This window comes from Centrocercus urophasianus, unplaced genomic scaffold (assembly GCF_019232065.1).
Source record: "Centrocercus urophasianus isolate 14NV4802_14NV808 unplaced genomic scaffold, USGS_Curo_1.0 seq_16, whole genome shotgun sequence".
Classification (NCBI taxonomy): Eukaryota; Metazoa; Chordata; class Aves; order Galliformes; family Phasianidae; genus Centrocercus; species Centrocercus urophasianus.
The window spans coordinates 22,766,593-22,789,745 of record NW_024884711.1 but is presented as its reverse complement, the minus strand read 5'-3'; positions in this window follow the sequence as shown (position 1 = coordinate 22,789,745).

The following is a 23,153-nucleotide window of genomic DNA, read 5'->3' as shown; positions in this document are numbered from 1 at the left end:
AGAATATTATTTTTCTATAAGATAGAATGTATTTTTATTGCCTCCATCTACCCTCTAACTATACTGATATTTTACACTGCATTACACTATACATTCTACAGAGAAAGTACTCAAGGTTGGAAACTTCAGTATATGAAGTCTCCTAATATTCCTTCCATACAGGAAAACAATTAATATATAAATATCTTCCAAGAATCTTGAATACCATTTCTGATGATTTTTACTCCCAGAAGCAAAGCGCTTACTCATTTCTCAATCTTACTAATATCAACATGTTTTTGTTACAACTAATATAAATCATCAAGGCTTATTTTGGCTTCACAGGTAATTTGCTTCCAGCTCATTTAATAATTTAGAATAATCAGCAGTGTTTAAAGTCTTAGCAATTTTGAAGTTGTCTTACAATCAAAAGTCATTTATATTGCATTCAATTCAACCTTACAAATCACCAGCCAATCAGCACCCCCGATGTTGTGGAGCACTCTTGTTTTGCTTTAAGTGTTATCTCATGCTGCTCTTAACACATTTGGAGACTAAGAACACTGACTGCCTTTGGTGCCTGCCTCTGTTCATTGTGTTCAATGCTGGAGACTTTCATTGCTGTTCAGTTCAATTTGGTATGGCATTTTAGACATTGCTATCTATTCAGCAGTCCTTTCCAATTCAAAAAAATGTAGATTCAATCACATATTACAGAGAAATTATGAAATGAACACATTTTGAAAAGTATAAAGCAATTTTGTGTCTTTTTGATTCCAAGAAAATTACGAAACTCGGGGTAGTTTTAAATGTTTTTCAGTTTCAGAGTCTCAATCAGTGATCACAGCACTGCCTGAGAAACTGGGAAATGGCAGTTACTTGCTTTCTTCATTCTGGAATAAGCATGCAAAGAGCAGAAATGAATTTCGCAGCCTTCAGAATGACTGCTACCTTTCAGTTTATGATCCTTAGAAGATATGGAGGTGGAGACCTTAAAGCAACCTTTCAGTACCTGAAGGGGGCCTACATGAAAGCCGAGGAGGGACTTTTTATAGAAGCATGTTGCGACAGAATGAGAGGAAATGCTTTTAAACTGGAAGAAGGTATATTTAGACTAGATATTAGGAAGGAATTATTTGCCGTAAGGGTGGTGAGACACTGGAGCCATTTGTCCAGTGACATTATGAACGCCTTCTCCCTGAAAGCATTCAAGGCCAGGCTAGATAGGGCTTTGAGCAACCTCGTCTAGAGGGAGGTATCCCCTGCCTACAGCAGGGGGTGGGACTAGATGATCTTTAAAAGTCCCTTGCAACCCAAAACAACTCTATGATTCTATGATTCTAGTGACAATTTTTCTTTAAATTATTCTGTGTGATGTCTGTAAGCCAACACAAAAAAATTCTATCGGTTTACTTTAACTAGCAAACTATTCGTTCCACTTTTATATCTTTAGTACGTTTGTAAGAACTTTGTTTCTTCTACTATATTTTTGCTTGTTTGCTTTTTTATTTATTCAATTTTGCTTTCAAAATGTCTCATTTTGGTTATCTGAGTAAAAGCACCATGTAAACCTGTGAAACTTGGTCTGTAAATGCAGCCATAAGCAATGTATTTACAGAAGATAAAGGTAGGTATACTTTTATATATTAAAATATTACTTGTTATAAAATCTTGCTGTATCTACTCTTCTGAAAAAAATTTCAATTTTGCTGAAGAAATATGTTAAATACATACAATTATTTCAAATGCCAGTATGATTAGAAAAAGACCACAAAATAGCCAACACTTCAAGAAATATTTTAATTTTAATTTTTATTATTATTATTTTTATTATGCAGCCTTTGCTTTGTTGCTAATATTCCATAAGTGTCATGGCAAGTTTTAACATCTCAGTTATTGATATCATGGAATGGAACACTTCAGATAAACTCGTTGAATGAATTAGTGAATAAAAATTGTCAAAATTTCCAACAAAATTCTAACCCCTTCTTCTCTAAAGTAAACATGGTTGCTGTATATTTTCTTCATTTAACATCATCTTGGATTTGTTTATTTATTTATTTATTTACACATAATTTAGCTAGGTGCTTTCAATGTTTTCACTTTGTTGTTATCAAAGCTTAAGAATGTTTAATAAATCTATTTCTGTACTTAACTATTTGTTCCTGAAGGGGTAGAATTTTGCAACTTAAATGCTAAGCAGACTACCCACTCTAAATAAAAGTAAGAAGTTAATGTTGGCTTGTAAAAATACAGAAGCAGAGAATGTGCAAGCCTGCAGATATTCTATTTTAACTTGTATAATAGCAGTGATAGCTAATGTATCTCCAGATTGTTCTGTGAAGTGCTGTGGAATTCAGTTTTATTTATATTTTTCTTTCTCTAGTTTATTGGCAATTCATGTACCTCACTCACGTAGGTATAATTTTCTCTTTATCTAGCTCTTGAACCATTGAAACATCTCATATTCAAATCTTGATCTCTGGCAATGGCCCCAATCTGTTATGTATCTTCTCTCTTTCTGAGCTCATCTCAGTTATATGTCTTCTCATGAATCTTGTCTTAATTACCTTATCTGAACTGCAGATCCTGAGAAAACCCCTTCCCAGTTCTCTCACCTTCTTTGTTCATCCAGTTCATCAGCCACCTAAAATCTCCATTCTTATATTTTGTTGTTATTCCTCTCTATCTCTTTATAGCTCCTTCTACATCCTTGCTTGGACAGCAGTCTCTATTGGTCCTGGCACAGTTCATTTCCAATTGTCCTACACAACAGTGTATAGCTTTCTCTAGGCACTCCACACTCTTTGGATGAGAATGGAAGTGCACTGACAGCATTTGAGGCACTAATTGAGTTTTCCTGCTTTTGTAGATCAGGCACCAGGATCTTACTCTCACCTCAGAGCTTGAAAATGTCCCATGCATCCTTAAGATGGGACATGCTTACCATCAAGAGAATTCAAGAATTCCAGCTAATAAAACATTTTCACTAAGTGTTTACAAACTGTGCTGCTTTAAAGGCTTGCTATCTAATTAAGTACAGGCAAATAATCAAAAAGATGGTAAAATACACATCTTCAGTGAACTTCAGATTCTACATCAGGGATTTTTACTGCTTTTTACTGCTTGTTAAAGACAGAAGCATCAGAGTTTTATAATATAATTAAAAAATGAAAAAAAAAATGAAAAAGAATGAAAAAGAATCAGTATACTAGTCTTTTTACTTAGTTGTCAGAGAGAAAATAAATTTTAGGTATAATAAAACATGTCAACCTAAAGCACACAGTTGCAATGCCAAACTTCATCATTTGGTTAAATTTTGGCGGAACTAAAAGCAACTAAAACAGTGCTTATAGTGGTAACTTGTACAGTTCTGACAGCTATTTGTGTGCCTGAAATGTACATATACAAATATATATATACTCCATACACATCTGATATGGCACAATGTGGCATGATGTAATGTCTGCCATAACATGTTTCCTGTAAACTTAAAAGTACTCTTCCCAACTCATCTCTTTACAAGAAAAAAATAAGTTAAAATTGTCCGAAGACAAATCTCTCAGAGTTACATAAAACAGATTAAAAGACCGTGCAAGATTCTTCTTTAAAAACCTAATTTAAGAGAAGTTCTGGAGATGAACATATTATTTCTGCTGTGTGGATCACTCTTGCCACGCATGTGATTTTATTAGCTACTCAGTTAAACACAGTAGCAGCTGTCCTCTTTTACACCTCTGAGGAGAAAAAAATCAGAATGGATTATTCAAAAGATTTAAATTCCTTTGAGACATGGCCCTTCCAGCAATACTATAAATTCTTTTTCACTCCAAGGTTAGATGCTATTTTGGCCTTGATTTAAAACTCGGGATTCTGTAGAAAATGGCAATGATATCCAGCTCTGACAAATCGAATTGGTCTCAAGGTATTGAAGGATGACTAATAAATCTGAGACTTGATTCTGAACTTTTCCACACATGTGAAGGGTCTTTTTCTTCTCAAGACATTTGAGATACTGTCAAATATGAAAATCATGTCATACCAGTGATCTATTTAATTGACTTAAACCACATGTACTATTTTCCTTTGGGCTAGAACTGGAAACTTTAATGAAGTTTGAGTGAATGTATCTTGCATGTGTGTTACGAGCAACTACAGTTTGCTTTGGGTAAATAATACTAAGCAATTCATCTAATATTTATTTATTTATTTATTTATTTATTTATTTTGGTGTGTAGTTCAACAAGATTATATGTGCTTATAAGATTATATGTGATTATAAGATTATTAGCTGTGGCTGATATTGGAGGTAACACATTAGCAACATTTGTTGCTACAATCCTTTCTTTAAGAAGAAAGTTATACAACTTAGTAGTAAAATCACTCAAAGCCCTCTTGCACAGAGAAGCAGATTTTGTAATACACAAACAAATAAAATTAGGTGCTGTGTCAAGATTAAACATGGCAAATTTCATCACAGGATGTCATCTCTCTGAAATAAAGCTATGCTAACCTCCTGTTTCAAGATCAGTTACATAAAAGAGAACTAGTTTAATGAGTTTAAGTGTGGAGGCAGCCTGAGCTGTAGTAACCATGCCTTGGTCGAGTTTGTGATTTCAAGGCCTGACAAAGCATGGGGCCAGGATCCCGAACTTCAGGAGAGCAAATATTCAGCTGTTTAAAGTATTAGATGAGATCTGATTTCATGAGATGGGAAACTACTTAGGGACTAGAAAAGCAAAGCGCTGGCGGTACTTTAAAGCAACCTTTCCGAGAGCACAAGAGTTCCCCATCCCTGTGGATAAGAAATCAAGCAGAGGAGGCAGGAACCCACCATGGCTGAGCAAGGTCCCGCTGGTCAAACTGAGGGAAAAGAATGAAAAGTATAAGTGGTGAAAACAGGAATGAATGGCCTGGAAGGAAAATGAGTGTGCTGTCTGGACATGCAGAGATAGCACAAGGAAAGCCGAGGTGCAGGTAGAATCAAACTTAGCAAGGGATGTTAAGGTTTCTTCCAACTTAATGCATACTATGATTCTATGATTATATGAATCAAGATAAATCAGTCTCTTTCTAATGCAACAGATAATATGAAATTGGAATAGCTCCAGCAGACTGATTTGTAGCTCCAGAATAGTCATTGTACAGCTAGTTAAAGCATGTGTAGACATGTTCAAGGCTCATGTTTATCTAAATTTTACAAAGGAAGAATTTGCATTCAAACTTCCCAGATATTCCTCAGATAGAACAAGATAAAAAAGACAAAACTGTGATAGATCTTGGTAGACAGGAGTCACTTATTCTATTGAATGAATATATTAGATTCTAAGAGATCCAGTAAAATATCTCACTGCTAATTGCTAAATCTGTTCTCTTGTGCACATCTCAGAAACTTCTGTTTTCCTACTTTCCTTTGCAAACCTGTCTGATCATCTATTCTGAATTTTCAAACAGTTAGTTATTATAGTACCTGAATTATGGTTTAATCCAGCAGGTGGCTAAACTCAACACTGTCGTTCACTCACTCCTCACAATGGCATGAGCGGCATGTGGAAGAAGAGTCAGAAAAAATTGTGGGTTGAGATAAAGAAAACTTAATAGGACAGAAAAGAAAATACAAGTAATATTAATAACAATATATACAGAAAATAGGTGATTCACAATGTGATTGTTCATCATCTCACAATCCATGCCCAGGTGCTCCCTGAGAACTGGCTTGCTCCCAGAACTGTACCCAGATCCCCAAGTTTATTTGTTCAGCACAATGCCATATGGTATGGAATATTCTTTTGGATATCCAGCTTGGGTCAGGTGTCCTGGTCGTGTCATCCCATGTTCTTATGCATCTGTTGGCAGGGCATTACAAGAAATTAGAAAGTCCTTGTTTCTGTGTAAGCACTCCTCAGTGACAGCTAAAATATTGGTGCTATTAACAATGTTTTTCTTCTAAATCCAAAATATGGCATCATACCAGCCATTATCAAGAGACCTCAGCAGAAAGCAGGAAGTGTTTTTGGTTAAAGATGTGACAAATTCAAAAATGTCTCATTAGAAAATGTGTTCTCAGGAAGAAACACTTCAAGAATTTCAACTTATAATGATGAAATAAGTGGAAATTTCCCTTTCCTGCCATCCCCAAAGATATGAAGATTTCTCAGAACTCGAGAACATTCCCCTCCAGGTCTCCTATCCCCAGCACACACTAATGAAAAAACAGTAAATACTCCAACATAAAAGATTTTTAATCATCCAAAGTAGTGGCTCTGTAGTACAAATCAAGGAATTAACAGCAACCGATTTTGCATAGGAGATAGAAGTGCCTTGGGGCAAATCAAAAGAAAATCTGCAATTCTGTAAAGCCACGAGGATGAGTTTCATTCAGGAAACAGCCTAAACATATTTTTCTCAGTAATTCCATGTGTAACATTCCTTTTTTTAATTTTTGAGTTAGAATAAATCAAAACATAGACATTATTATTAAGTCTTGTGAAAGGTTAAACTTACCGTGTCTTTCTTTTCCTCCTTTCTATGTTGTATAGCTATGGTATCAAAAAAAGCATCTGCTTTGATAGCAATGATTTTTTTGTATTCTTTCAAGTGATCCTTTTTCTATCAAGTATAAACACTGAACACACTGTTGTTCTATTACATGTGAGCTCTGCTGGGAGCTCTGGAGATGTGCTTAGGGACAGCTATAAGTTGGGGAGAGAAGAGAAAGGGGGGAAGAAAAAGATCCTGAAACTTACGAATATTGTATGAGGGTGTTTGCAGCTTCTATGGAAAAGGAAAAAAAAAAAGAAAAAAAAAATGCTTATATATATTTCATGACTCTTAGTCACCATGGGCAATAATACAAACTGATTTTCAGAAATGAAGACATTTTAAAAGTCTGATTTTGAGTAAGAAATTACAAGATCAAGGAATAAAAATCTGTGATGTGTGTCTTCTCATTATATACTTAGAAAGTATCAGGCTGAATGGTTAAGAAAGATTTTTTTCATTATTACATTGGTACTGTTGAGGCTTTTCATTGAAGTAACATATGATGAAATGCATGAAAATATGTTCTGATTTTAAATTAAAAGTCCTTTTAAATGTAAAGAAGAAATAAATACAGACAGCAGTGCAATGTACAGCAAGTATTACAGCATCCACAGTGAACACGAGACTGATCTATTTACGCAAACCTTGGTGTGAGTAACCTGCTATATGAGTGTGCACATTTTTGTGAATCTCTCGTCTTTTTCCATATTCCAGCAATGTGTAGCCTGGGCAAATTAAATCTCTCTAAATTGTTCCAGCAGGATTTGCAATCTGAATATGAATACTGTCTAAATTAAAACACACTATAATCATGCTGTCAGTAGTTTTTGAGTGGGTACCTCTTTGGTCAAAAGGGATTTTGAGGTCAATGAAAATCAGATCTAGTGCCTTTAAGGATGTAATCACATCTAGCTTGTGTGCTCACAAACTCACACTGAAAAAAAATAAATAGATATTTACCAAATAGAACAAAAAGATAAATGGGCATGCAAGATGCAAATACTTGTACCTGCAAAGTGGGCTGTAATTCGGAAGCTTACTCAGAGCAAGATATTATGACTCAGGAACCAGTGTCTGGAGTTAAAATGCATCATTTTATGGAAATATGAAACCTCAATAGTGGCAAAAACAACAGCAATCACAATCCTATGAGCTGGTAGGAAAGGTGCAAATGACAAAAATTATCAACGTAAGAATCCATGACACACCTTTATTTTAATATGGCAAAAATATTTTATGCCATGCCAGGAACTATGTGATATAGTTAGTAAAGATGCAGACAGAAAGAATGACAAAGAACACAGAAGTTAATTTGTTTGTGGAATGAACTGAAAATGTTTAACCTGGAAAAGAGACAACTCAAAGGGAACATCACAGCATCTGTAATTGTGGGTGGCACAAGGAGTAATTATTCACAGTACAAGACAGAAGGGGCATGAAATGAAATTACTGTTTGAAAGGAAGAATAAATATCCTTGTCTTATATTATTCTCTGTACAAGTTCTTTGACGATCTCTGGAGGGTGATACTGCATCAAACCAATGTTTGGTTTCTCTCAGTAGAGTTGTTCCTATGGTGATTTTTCCAAAAACCATTCCAGATAAGTTTTTTGTTATAAATGTCTGTTACAGAAATCTATCTCATCTTGAACCATACCAATAGCATTTCAAAAGCATGTTAAATGCAAAACAGCACAGGATACCTTCAGATAATGTCTTTTTGCATGCCTGCCATACTGTTCTAAGGAAAAGACAGCCTACTATGTTTTTTAACATGAGAAAAATAGATATACAATGGTTTCTAAAGTAATTGAATTTTGATAATGGCATTTTCAAGCACAACACTGAAATTCAAATTTTACAGCAAAAGTGAGTACTACAATAAGATTTTCAAAAACATGCACTCACTCCTATAAACCAAGTCTTCTAAAAATTCCTTTGTACATTAACTCTAATCACTATATTTTAAGAATCATGACATAGGACAATTTAAAAATTTACATGCATCTCTTAGAACCTAAATCTAAATGCCTTTAATTTTTACTCATTTTGCCTTGTTTTGTTGTTGTTGTTGAATATTGGGTTCCCAAGTTCAAGAAAAATGAGGGATTTCTAAGGAACGTCCAGCAGAGGGCTATGGAGATCACGAAGAAAGGACCTGGAGAATCTCTCTTATGAGAAAATGTTGAGAGAGCTGGGACTGTTCATCCTGAAGAAAATAAGGCTGAGAGGGGATCTTATCAAAACATAAATATCTAAAGGATGGTTGTCAGTAGGATGGGGTTTGGTTCTTTTGGTGGTGCCCTCTGACAGGACAAGGGGAAGCAGACATAAACTGGAGACAGGAAATTCCATCTGAATATGAGAAAGAGCTATTTTACTTTGAAGTTCACAGCACTAGAACAAGCTGCCCAAAGAGGTTGTAATGCTTCCTTCTCTGGAGATATTCAAATCCCACTAGAGGATCACTTCCAATCCCTATGATTCTGTGATTTTGGGAAGCATCTATGGTGCCTGTATTCTGTGCTCAGAACAGTGATAAGTTATGATATCTATCAGAGTAAGCCCTTCCATGGACTTAGATGATGTCTGTGCTTTCTACATTATCAGGCATTTAACTTTAGATGGTATCTGATGAACACAGACTTCCACTTCAGAAATCTCAACTGAGTACAGTACCTCACCATTTACACTGTTCCTCATTACCATAGAGATCTCTAGGCCTTTGATGCTTTGATTTGGATTGAATTGCTAATGATATACAATTTTACAGTCTTACTTGCTATAAGATTTTCTGCATATTGAATTTTGTAGAATTAAGGTAAAATTAATGACATTTACTAAAACACATTCAATGAAATTATTTTTTTCTCTGACATTCAGTATAGTAGTTTCAGTTTGATTCTTTACTTCTTGTAGTAGCAAACATTGGAAATCCCTCTAAATAATTACTTCAAAATAATCAGAGTCAACAGAGCATTAACAAGTGATTAAGGTGAATTAAATTTCCTTGTATGCTGCAGTCCTAAACAAATTTCATATCCACCTGAGTTTGTTTCACAGCAAATCAATAATACTAAAGACTTTATTTGAACAGACAACAAGTATTTTCCTATTCCTGATTAGTGAGCATATGAAATTATCCACTTCATTTAATGAAATTTTTTTCATAAACATTGATGCATGAAAATAGTTTCTTTTCTGTTGGTGACTTTGCTATCTTGCATCTGTCATCAAATAAAGTTCTTGAATTTCAAGAGGCATTGTGTAGCATCTGAGAAAGGTGATGTGAGTCCTTTTATGGCTTTCAGTTGTCTTTAGGGCAGATATTTGATGATTCAGTATAAATTAAGATGCTACCAATCTGTTTTCAGCAGTGGAAGCAGGAATGCATCGCCTGGAAAGAATACAAGGATGCTGTCTGTATGTGTAGAGATGGGATCAGACAAAACAAGACACAGATAGAATTGAACTTAGGAATGGATGTGTAAATTAATAAGTAGGGATTCAGCATGTACATGGGTCAAAAGAAAAAGGCCAAGGAGGATGTACCCCCTCTGATAAATGAGAAGGGAGAGATGGCAACAACAAACTTGGAGAAGGCTGAGGAACTCAATAAATACTTTTCTTCAGTCTTCATGAGCAGTCAGGCTTTTCACACATCTTAAGTCTGTGAACTTCTAGACAGGTGCTGGGAGAGAAAAATCCCTCTGACTGCAAAGAAAGAGCAAGTTTGAGCCCATCTGATGAAATTGAATTGAAATTGAATGTTACAAAGCTGTGGGGCTCTATGATATGCATCTCAGTATTATGAAAGAACTGGCTGATGTAGTTGCCAACTAACTCTCCATCATATTCAAAAAGTCATGGCTGTCAGGTGAAGTCCTTGGTGACTGGGAACAGTACTCACATTTTTAAGAAAGGGCGAAAGGGAGACTCAGAGTAATACAAGACAGTAAGCCTAACATCTATGCCTTGGAAGATTATAGATTGTAGAACAGATACTTCTGGAAAACATATTATGGCATGTGTGAGACATGGCTTCACCAAAGACAGATCAATCTGATGGCCTTTTACGATGGAGTGATACCATCAGTGGGCAAAAGAAGAGCAACTGATGTCATCTACCTGGGCTTTCAAGACCTTTAATATAGTCCACTATCACATTCTTATCTCTAAATTTGAGAGATATGGATATAAAGGATGGATTATTCAGTGGATAAAGAACTAGTTGAATAGTTGCAGCCAGAGGGTTGTGGTCAATGGATCTGTGTCCACACAGAGACCAGTAACTAGTTACACCCTCCAGGTGTCTATCCTGAGACCTCTGCTCTTCAACATCTTTATCAATGATGTAGTGGGATTGAAGGCATTGTCAACAAGCTTTCTGACAGCAGTAAGCAAAGAGGTGCAGTTGAAATGACTGAAGAAAGAAGTGTCATCCAAAGGGACCTCTACAAGCTTGAAAAGTAGGCCTATGAGAACCTAACAGAGGACTCAACAAAGCCAAGTGCAAGGTAATACACTAGTCTCACATATTATTGTACAGAGAGTCTCACACAGGTATTGTACAGACTGGGAAAAGAACTTGAGAGCAGCCCTTCTGCTGAGAAAGACTTGGAGGTTGTGGTAGACCAAAACCTTGACAGCATATGGTTGCTGTCCACAAGGCCAACAGTATTCTGGACTGCATCAAAAGAATTGTAGCCAGCAGGGCAAGGGAGATGATTATCCCTCTCTCTTTCCTTGTGAGGAAAGTATATGGAGTACTGCATCCAGGCCTGGATACCCCAGCACAAGAAGGATCAGGAAGTTTTGGAGTGTATCCAGAGAAAAACCACAAAGATGGTCAGAGAGCTGAAGCATCTCTCCTAGGAAAACAAGCTGAAGGAGCTTGGCTTGTTCATCCTGAAGTAGAGAAGACTCCAGAGAGTCCTTATAATGGTCTTACAATATTTAAAGCTTATACACAAGAGCAAAACAAACTTTTCAGATGAGTTGATATTGATAAGACAAGGGGAAATAGTTTCAAATGAAAAGAGGGAGCATTTAGATTTGATGACATGGGAAATTTTTTGCTGAGAATGTGGTGATGTGCTAGCACAGATTCCTCAAGAGCAGCTGCACATGCTCCATCTCTGAAAGCATTCACTGCAAGGTTGGTTGGGGCCTTGGGCAACCTGATCTAGTGCCTGACTTAGTGCTTGGCAAGTCCACCAAGGCTGGGATTTTATATTAGATGATCTTTGAGACCTCTTCCAATGCAAGCTATCATTTTATGATTCATTCTATGATTTTATGATTTTTTTTTTTTTGTATTTTGATTTTTGATTGGAAAAGAAATTCCAAAATTTTCAAAATTGAAGTAATATATAATCTACAAAATAATCAATTTCAATATTTAGTCAATAACTATTTCGGATTATTTTTTTTATTTCACAGTTATTTACCTGTTTCTGTCCACATTTGAAAATTTATAGTGAAAAACTATTAATCTTTCAGTTTTTTTTTTTTAAACATGTATTGTTTTTAAAATATATCATGTTTATACAAAACATGGACAAATAAAAAAGCTTTGTATAGTCAGAATGAATTTTCACTGGGATGGATGTACTGAATGAGTAGAAGAAAAACCGAAAAAAATAGTGTATTTTTAATAACAAGCTAAGTTTGTTGTAAAGTATTTGATTATGAAAAAATATATGCTGTTTTTGTCTTTTGTATTCTGTCTTTCTTGTCACAGGGTAAATATGGTAAAAATTGGACAGTTAGACTAACTGAAGAATACAACAAGGGAAAGGACAAAGAAAAAGCCTGTTGTAATTTAATTTTAAGAGGTACCATAATTTATTTTCAGTTGGCATTCAATTTTCAACAGACTCATTTTAAAATGCATTACTATTTAGTTTTGAATCTTATGGTAATTTGGAAATTGACTTTGCTTTTCTCAGAGTTACAGATATGAGGCATATTAATGAACACGAGCTTCAGATGACAAATGATGCTTGAAGTTCTCATGTCTTTTAATTCATTTTTGATGAGAACATGGATGTTTTCTGAAATATAGATGGCATTTGCCAGACAAAATGGTCATCTGATTTCAACATGCAATGTGATGCTTCAGTGAAGTTTGAACTTTAGACTGATTTAAAATTCATTGGTAATAGTGCTATAAAGGCTGTTTTCCCTGGCTCAGAATGCAATAAGCTGCAGAATAGTGTCTCCTTTTCATCCACTCTGAACCTTCATTTATGGCTTTTTCTTTTTTTTTCTTTTTTTCTTTTTTTTAAATGAATAAATGCTAGGCTAACCTACGAATTTCAGCCGTGCTTCATTTTACTTATATTGTCAGAAACAGGTGCTGATGCATAAGGATTTTTATTGAGGGAAGGAAAGTCGGCGGCATAAACCGAATTGCATTTGTTTATACACAATGTATTTACACCAAGTTATTAAGAAAACTAACACATGCAGACTAAAATGAATTCTGGGGAAGAGAAATTCATTTTACTATGTAGTTGCAAACCCAGAATAATGCTGAAATATGAAATGATTGAAAACAAAATCAAAAAAATATATATTTCAAAATATTATTCAGTTTTTATTCTTACTCAGGTAGGAAAAAATTACAATTAAAAATAAATTCCCAGCATTCCCGGAATTCATAATCAAATTATCTTAATTGATGCCTTCATCTCTCTCTCTCTCTCTCTTTTTTTTTTTTCCAAGAAGTACGAAAGGAAAGTCCTAAACATTACCACTAGGCAAAAGAAGCTGATTATATTAACATTTAAAATGCCTTTTTTTTTTGCTTTTTTTTTCATCCGTTGTCAATAAATATAGCTAGCCCATCTTTTCACTCTGGATATACAAATTAACTTTTTAATTGTCATACTATATGATGTTCTGCAACTGTTCTCTGTTTAAATCTTCACATGAATTCTGTCCTTGCCCATTAATTACAATAAATATATTAATCCCTCTTGGGCTTTAAGTGAGTCTTAAGCCATCTGTGAAAATGCAACTTCAAATGCATGCCTTGGGGAGTAGTAATCAATCTTGCTCTTGCTGAAGATCAGGTTGACAAGCCTACAGACTAAGGCCAAAGTCCATGTAAGGTTGCATACATCTACCTCCAACACAAAGCCAAGATATCTAGGACCTGAAACAGGGTTGGAGGCAAGCAGAGAATTATAGAATCATAGAATTGTAGGATTATAGAATCATAGAATGGATCTCCAGGCTAAAAACTATCATTGATGAAGATGTTAAAGATTACAGATCACAAGATGGGACCCTGGGGAATACCACTTGTTACTGAGCTCCATGTGGACATAGCACCATTGATCACAATCCTCTGACTGAAACCTTCCAACCAATACCTTATCCATTAAATAATCCATCCTTTGTACCCATATCTTTTAAATTTAGAAATGAGAATATGATGCAGGACCACACTAAAACCTTTGCAGAAGTCCAGGTAAACAACATCAGTTGTTCTTCTTTTGGCCATGAATGCAACACTCCATCATAAAAAGCCACCAGGTTGGTCAGGCACAATCTGCGTTTGGTGAAGTCACTCTGGCTGACTTGGATCTCCTTATCTCACATGTACAGTAACATGCCTTCCAGAATGATGTATGAATGTACAGGAACTGTATATCTGGCTATAAAATTTAATATCCTCAGAATGATATTGGTAATTCTATGAAAGTAAGAAATGCAGCCAAGTTTTTTAATACTTAATTTGACATAGATACATAGATTTATAGATTCCTGAAGTTGTAACAGGTTGGTTTTCTCTAATTTTCCGTAATTCTAGGTATCTATATCTAGTTTTATTTTCCACTTGCATAGTTCATAGCCCAGAATAACTCTCACTACTGCATCGTGTCCGTAAACTGTAGTCTGGAAAGTATGCAAAGACTATCAATAAGCTTTTTTCTTATTGATTATTTTAATGAATATCATTCTTTGTATGTTCTTCAGCTACTGTTTTCATTTCTATTTCCACGTAATACATGTATTCTTACACTATTATTCTTATCCTAAGACGAGCAGGTGTTCTTTCATTAGTGTTATCCTGGAGCAGTTATCATTTCAGTTTACTTTGGTACTTAGAATATCTTTATTTACAGTCTTCCTTTTTAAACTGTGGGCTACATTTTAAAATGCAGTCTCTAATTTCACACTGGCAATCAATTCAATTCCAGGTGCAAATAATTGGAGTATTTAGATGCCCAAATACATGATCGCAGGCACAATATATGCCTGCATATCACAAATATATTTTTTCTCTTCTCACAAAGTGCATCACAAAATACATTACAGAATCTTAGTAATAGACACAGAGATTTTAATAACTTAAAAGTATGATTGTAGTACTTTCTTCACTATGAACTCAAGTCACAAAAACTACAAATCCAGTCAAGCAAATTATCTACAGATAAAAATCCTTCTCTTCTCTATGGGGTTATTACTAAAAAAAAAAAATGGACTACAGAGGTTTTTAATAACATTTAGTTGAAGTAAATTATGTGTGCATTAGGAAATACAATTTTTATTTGTGTTTTTCTTCTACCTTCTTGCAGAGAGTATTTACTGAGCTTGAACAGAAATTTGATTTGTATCCTGTTGCTTCAGATGCTTTTCTGAACAGAGACGATCAATAATGCTAAATTATGTGAATGATTGTTACTATGTGCAAACATCTACTAAGAAATATGCTGAGACTGAGACATTTCCCTCATCACCTCAAATGAATTTTTGAACTCAAATCTCCTGAAGGAAAAGACTTTAAATGCACCACCACAGAGGATAGCTACTATACATTATTAACTATAGCAAATGGTAAGCATAGTTCTTTTTCTGCATGTACAGTGACCATTATGAAAGAAGTGTTTTTGTGCCATTTGATAGAGAAATATTAATGGGGAGATGAGTTCCTAAGTCAATATTTACAGGCAGAAAGAAGATAGTTGTCCAATTACAGACTCACTGCAATATCTTTGATCTTATAGTGCATGCCCTGAGGAAGAGTTATAGGATTGCCAGAGTAGAATATTGTAATTTTTGGCTTCTGTATCTTATTTTAATAACCAAAAGACAGTGGAATTCTGCTACTCTCCCAGTGCATTGTCACATGTTCTCTAATTCTGAGATGGTTACTTCAGCTCAAGTATCCTGGGAATTTTCCTTCCTGGTGGCTAAAGTAGGACATCAAATGTTACAGCTGAATTTTAGTCTGAGATTTATGCCTCTATCAAGCTTTTGGGAAAGGAGAATTTGAACTCTAAATCTTACCCAACCTAAGTAACTTTTCTTATAGAAAAGATATGCATAAAGAAAACATTTATATATATATATATATATTATTTTAAGAGCAATAAAAGTTACCATAAGGTCAGTTTTGTTTCGTTTTTTTTTTTTTTTTCATTTTGTTTTGTTTGTTAGTTGGTTTTAAACACAATAAATATTGCTTCAGTGATGAAAAATTATCTTACAAGAACTCCAATAAAGACAATCTTTATGTCTCTTTCAATTTTCTGATTTTCAGTACTAGAGGTTTTCACTCAAAATCTTATAAGTGAGTTTTAAATGATGAAGATGCAGAGAAATATTATTCCAATTATTAAAGTTAATAAATTAACCTCATTAAGTTTTTATTGTAAATATTGCAGATGGGCTTGACTACTGCGTCGAGCAGTCTGATGTCCAAGCAAAACTTCTTTTTGTAACCTAGGAAGCTCATACTGAAGATAACAAAAGATAAAAAGCAACAGAGAAAAAAATCAAAGTCCAGTGGAATATCATCCTGCTTGAAATGAAATCTTTCTTTTTTTGTAAAAATCCCAGCATAACTTTACAGGTACTTAAGGCTGATGTAGACAATACATCACTGCATTTGCAAGATGAGCCCATTATGGATTGGTAATAAGAACTCAAGTAAGTGTTAATTCTTTGCTTAATCTCACAATATAATGTCTCAGACTTCATGAAGATATTTGCATATTTGATTTTAAGAGCATTAATTCTCTTTTGAAGTAGTGTGTGCTTTTTTTTTTAATTTGTTTTGGTTATTATTATTATTATTATTATTATTATTATTTAATAGTAATTTATATCTGCTAAGAAGTAGGCAGTATTTCCTTTACACTTTTAAGCATAACAGCAGCTCTTAAAGTCTATCACATACATGGACAAGCATTACTGGAGAGGTCAGCAAAACATTATTTCATCTCTTAAACACATATTGCTACGGAAGCATTTGCATGGATCGAATAGATAATTTCATCTTGGACTTTTTCTATTCCAGCATTTAAACTTCTCCAGCATTATCTTGTTAATTTCCAGCATTGTCAATCAAATTACAAATGTAAGGTTTTTGTCTTACGTAATTCTAGTTGTTTAAAAATCAGGAGTAAACCTTAAGCTGGTCATTGTTTTCCAGCTATCATTACAGAAAAAGGCAGGCTCTCTGCCAATGATTCTTCCAATCTTCCTTACAGAAAAGAGAGATTTCCTTACTGACATTACCTTTATCTCTCTATTAACAGGTGAGGGAACCTGGATTTCAAGTGCAGATCAAATAAGCAATTTTAGGCTATTTTCATGCAAGAAACAAAGGCTTAAATAGCTTCTTTGACACATCTAAAGAGTTTTCCTTGTGATATAGAAAACCCACTCTGATTCTCAGTTGACAAAACAAAATAACTCATTAGTATCCATGCTCAGAATGAACTTTTATCTTAATCTTTTCTTCTTTCTAATTGTGGTTAACAAACAGATAGCTTCTTTTTTTAAGTGCTTCTCTGCAGTTGCTTTTGGTTATGCTGTTTCAAGTGAATACAATTAAAATACTGCTCATTTTTCTTTCAGAAAAAATTAACAAAGATGAACTTCAGATAAAATGAAATAAAATCATACCTCACAAAAAAATATAACAGTTGGGTCGGATGGCTTTCTGTGTCTTCAAGATGACAAGTAATTGGAACAGAAATCTTTAAAAAAACAGTCTGATTGATTCACAAACCTATGCTGAATGTAAGTGTTGAAACATTTCAAAATCCAAGTGCAAACTAATTCTATTACAAATATTAGTTGAAGTCTAAAAATATCAAAGAAAAAATCAGAAGGAAATGCAAACATCTTCATTTTTAATATTTGATTCCATACATAAATTGCTAGTTAACACATTCTGAATTACTGTTCTGTAATGCAACATAGGAGAATAAAATCAGACAAAAATTAAAAACTCTTTGTTGCAAGGAAATCCCAGTCTTCCAAATGTAACTCTTGCTTCTTTTTCAAACTTTATGCATAAAAATGTCATAGTTAATATTTAATGTTGGATAATTTTGTGGACAAGTAATATTCATTATTCAGCTATTGAAGGTGTTCACTTAAGTAGGCAATCAGAATAATTAAATTGCATTCCCAGATGTCCCTGTACTAGACTACGTTTAACAGTATTCACATAGGTCATATTATCTGCATGAATTTCAACGACTACATCTCTTTAAGTATCTTTTTTAATCAAAAAGAGACATCAATTTTTTTTCAAATTGCGATGCCTGTGAAAACTTACTTAGCTACCAGGTGATGGATATTCACTTAGCTGCAGATATGGCCTAGAGATGAATGTAGCAGGTAGATTCTTTTATATGAAATTCACTGTGCATGAAAGGTGGCAGCCTCCTGATGGTGCAGTGCCTGCTTGAATGATGATCTTCTGTTCTGCATGTAGATTTTAGTCCAAGCCAACTTGAAAGAAGAGATTATCAGGAAAATACAACTTGAAAAAGACAAAAATATGTGTGGTCATAGCAATGCCAGAAGTATGGACACTTAAAGGATCTGGCTAAGAGTACCAATTTATTCTATGTAAGAAGAGCGAAATAAAGCGGTTTGAAAATGTAATATAAGGCAAGAACTGAAAACAATTTCCCAAATCTGTGCCCTACATGGTCACAGAAACAGTCTTTCCTCTTGCAATGCCTTAAAATCTACATTTTCACCTAAAATATTGCTATTGATTCCATCTGTTTTACAGGACTTCTGTAGCATGCATAGGATTTAAATTTCAAGATGCATCCTATATATCCTCACTCTGGTTTTTCAGTATTCCACATCAAGATATAATGTGGTAGGCTGTTGTATACTAGAACACAGCCCTGTGGGGCTGCACTTCCAGGGTCCTGTGATTCTGGCAGTCCCAGCTATTCTCACGTGAGTTCCAGCTCTCCACGAGGAAGATACACCGAGAAGGGACAGACTACAGTTTCCAGGAGTCTCCAGTACTCCCTATTAACTTTGCAAGATTAAGTAGAATTTTTCAAATGATTACGAGTTTTTAAACTACCTCACTTTTACATGTTTGTTTTAATTTGCATTTTTTTAAAGTTGGTAATAGTATTAATATTATTAAATGTTTTACACTTCAGAGTGTGCAACATACCTGAGTATAATGATTACCAGCATTATAGGGATTCCAATTTATCATGTTTAATTGCCTGCTGGGATTAAAATCAAGGCAATTTCCCTACCAACCTGACAAAAATAACAAGTTGGCCTTGAACACTTGATTCTCATTATTCAGCATATGAAGGAAACCTAGTGTCAGTTGAAGAAATCAACAGAAAAGCCTTGCAAAGTACATGAAAAATGGTACTAGAATCAACTGATTTTATATTTTAAAGACAAAAATTATGTACAAATGTGTAACTGATAAATATATTGTGTTTTCAGAAAATCAGATATTTAGTCTCAGGTAGTGAACAAATTTACTTTAGTTTTAGGAGTTAAAAAAAAAAGTGATGCAATTAATATTAATAATGTACAAAATCGAAGTCCTAAGACAAAAACTAAATGAGAATATTTAAAGAAAGAGAAGCAAGAAACATAATCCTTACCATAATATCCAGAAAGGAAGGGAAAACAATGAAAAAGAAAATTCAAGATAACAAAACGTTTGCCTAATAAAATGGGTAGCTCTCTGAAAGCTACCTCAGAAGAATAGGAATAAACTGAGGAAGAATTATCCTTTAAGAATCTGAATGATCATATCCACATCAAAAGCAATACTCACAAGCACAAACTAAAGTAATATGCTACATTAGAGCTTTGAATGTCCATACCATAGTTGCCTGTGATAAAGATCATATTTTACAATTCAATGGTATTTTCCAAATTGCCTCATGTTTTATAGGAACCAGGTGGCTTTCATATTACATGCTTTCAGCCACTTATGATTGAAAACTGGCAAGACGAAAAAAAATAAAACCAAAAAAATTAGCATTGATTTTTCTAGTACTAAAATATACTGGTCTTATTAACATGATAACAGCAACTTGAAAAGATTAATTATAAAACTCTTCATATAAATGTTTTTTAAAAGCATATGAATAAACTCATGCAATAGAAAACTGTTGCTCCTGTGTGATCTACCTTCTGAAAAGTAGACATGAGCTGAGATATATAAAGACTGCATATGGTCGCTAAAATAACTTCTGGTGGTGCAGTATTAACAGAATAGCTTTGGAAACCATAGCTACCAGGCTAACTGAAGATAAGCAACAAAAAATGAAATGAAATTTCTTGAAAATAGTAGTGTTTGTGACTGCAAAATGAAGTGCAAACTTCTACAATAGTCATTGTCAATTGCATCACCTGATCTTTGCTTACTCCTGCTTATTCCATTTCCATGCCTCATTTAGTCCCTGAAGGACTAAAAAAATACCTGAAGATTCTAGAATAGATTTTCAAATATCAAAATTTTAAGTTGACGAATGATAACCATTCTCTCTTTTTCCATATTCTCCTTTATAGTTAACACAACCTTTAACCTGTTTCCTCATTCTAATTTTATCTTGAAGCTGGAGCACTGCAAAGAATTCTTTTTAGGAAAGGACATGCCTGCAATTTAATTTACTTTTTTTTTTTTTTTTTTTTTTTTTTTTTTTCTCTGTTATTTTGTCTGTGTTTAAGCTTGCAGATGGTTAAATGTTTTCTCTCTTTTATTTTTTTCTCTCCTCTACCAGATTCATTATTCTGCATTAAGCTGCACTGAACTACATTTGTCATCTATTAGTCCTGTTACTGTCCACATTGTTCCTCATTACTTACTGTTCCTCCTAATTTAGAATCACATGGAAATCTTGCTTTCAAAAGCGTTATCCAATTTATACGAATAAAAATAGTAGAGGACAAAGCACTAGTGCTTGCAATACCAGCATCTCACTAATAACTTCTGATTTAGGAAAGAACAGCTTCTACTTCTCCTTTTGTCCTCTTGCAGAAATTCACATTACTGAGTTTTTATGCCGTATTTCTAGCGTATTTTAGAGGTTAGCCTTTGAAAAATAACTTGCACAATTCTGTCCTAAACCAGATTCTGTCTTTTTTCTCTTATGTGATTGGAGAACTATATCCTTTCACTACTTCAGGAAAAGCAGAATTTTCAGAATCTTGGTTGACTACAATGTACACATTGAAAGAAAGAGGAAAGCAATTCCAGACATTAAGAGAACAGAAAAATCGTTATTCCTTTGGCACTATACAGTTCATTCATAACATCAAACATTGCCCTTGTTTGGTGAAATGGTCAGCATTTTCCGTTGGTTACTCTTACTAGCTTTACTTGTACTAACAGAATGAAATGACCATTTTTGTTCATGGAAATTCTACAAGCTGTGCCTGTGAAGGATGAACAGTGTAACACTTTTCAAGCTGTTTATTGATATATTTTATTGTATTATGCAGACCTGTAAATCTCCCATGTAACAAATTTCCCAAGCCAAAATTACACTTTGCTTCACAGGCTTTGAATCTCAATGTGCTTTGATCCTCATTTCCTTTAGTACAATGCTGTTTTAGTTTACTTGGTCACCAAACTTTCAATTCCCTTGTTTATTTTTAGATGAGATAGAGGTTTATGTGATAACTTTTAAGATGCGGGAGTCTTTTAGCCAACCAGTCTCTTACCTTCCTTGTGAAATAGGACTAGGTTCTGGTTCAGAGTATGCTAAAGAATCTTGATGTATGCTATGAAATTAAATTTTAAATATAAACGTGGTAAAATATTATGTATTTTCTGACAAATATTACAGATTTTAAAGCTAACTTGTTGTTTGTTGGTGGTTTTTATTGGACTTCTAGCTTGAGACGAACAACGAACTCATACTGATAAACAAGAATAAAAGCTGCTTTGCTTTCTAGGAATTTTTAATTTTCAAATTCTTTCTGTTAAATCTTAAGAGGTTAAAAATATCTTTGTCTGCTAAACCAGTGGCATCCCAAAGGAATTCTGTACATTGTTTCTTTACCCATATGAAACTTATATTAACAGTTTTCTTGTGGTTTTTTTTTTTGTTTGTTTGTTTTGTTTTGTTTTTATTTTTCCTTCAGCTATTACCTACTGCAGACAGTGTAGGTTTTTTTTTTTCTTTTTTTCCTCCCTGGCATTTGTTTTATCAAGAAACAACATAGAGAACATGTGTAGCACATTCTGTTTATTGTGAAGTTTTACATAACATACCCTTACAAATACATATCTGACACATGGTGAACAGGAAAGTGAACAGGAATAACTAAGTCAGTCGACAAAGTCAAAAGAGATTTCTGATAAACAAAAACCATGTGTGTGAACTGGGCAACAACTTCTGTAGTCAAAAAAGATAAATGTTTATGTCATAACAGTGATTTAAACACCAAAACCAAATAAATGACCAACCAATGTGGCTTTCAAGAGAAGTTAGATTGTAAAAATCTGACTCAGAACAATTTTATCCTTGATGTCTTTTAAGTTATTTGAAATCTATAGTCTTTAAAACCATATAGAATTCAAGTTATATTATAAAGTGTCAGGAAAAAAAAAAAGGAAGTAGTTTTCAAAGCTAGGTCTTGATCTTTGTTTTTATTCAATATGTTTACTAAACAGCAAATTGAGATCTTTGTTCTCCTAAACTTTTATTTACAAGCAATGCTGTGAGTGGGCAACATAAACAAAGAAGATTTATTCACACAAGCATTTAAACATAACTAACAAACTAAGAGAAAAGAAGCAAAGCAGAATGTCAGATAAACAAGAAAAATACATTTGCAATCTAACAGTGAATTGGTAATTATGGATATGATAGTTAGGTCACTGTTACGTTCGCATTTTTCCTCTGAAAAGCTGAAAGACATACTAATCCAAGGTAAAGACAAAACTCTCCCTTGGTGATGGTTAATCATAGAAAATTTCCAAAAACATAACTATCTGTCTCCCAATACAATTCCCAAATTATGAGGAAAATCTCTACTAAAAGGATGGATCTTTCTGCTAATGCGGCAGACCCTAGTGAACTTTGCCTTTGAAAACAAATAACAGAATGTAAAGACCTGACTGCAGTTGCAAGAAACAGAAAGAGGGAAAAGAACCAAGGCTAGAAGTGACTCTGTTTTTCAGCTCTAGATAGCAGCAAAAGTGAAACCCATGAGTGCTTTTACACAGCCTTTGCCTCTGAAAAATTAGTAAGCACACTAGTGGTTTCTCTGTGGCTCAGGTTCCCTGCTGTGAAATGGGAATACAAGCAGCTCTCTAGGAATGTTGTAAAAATGATATACTTCTTTCCCCTGCTTTCAGGATAGTAA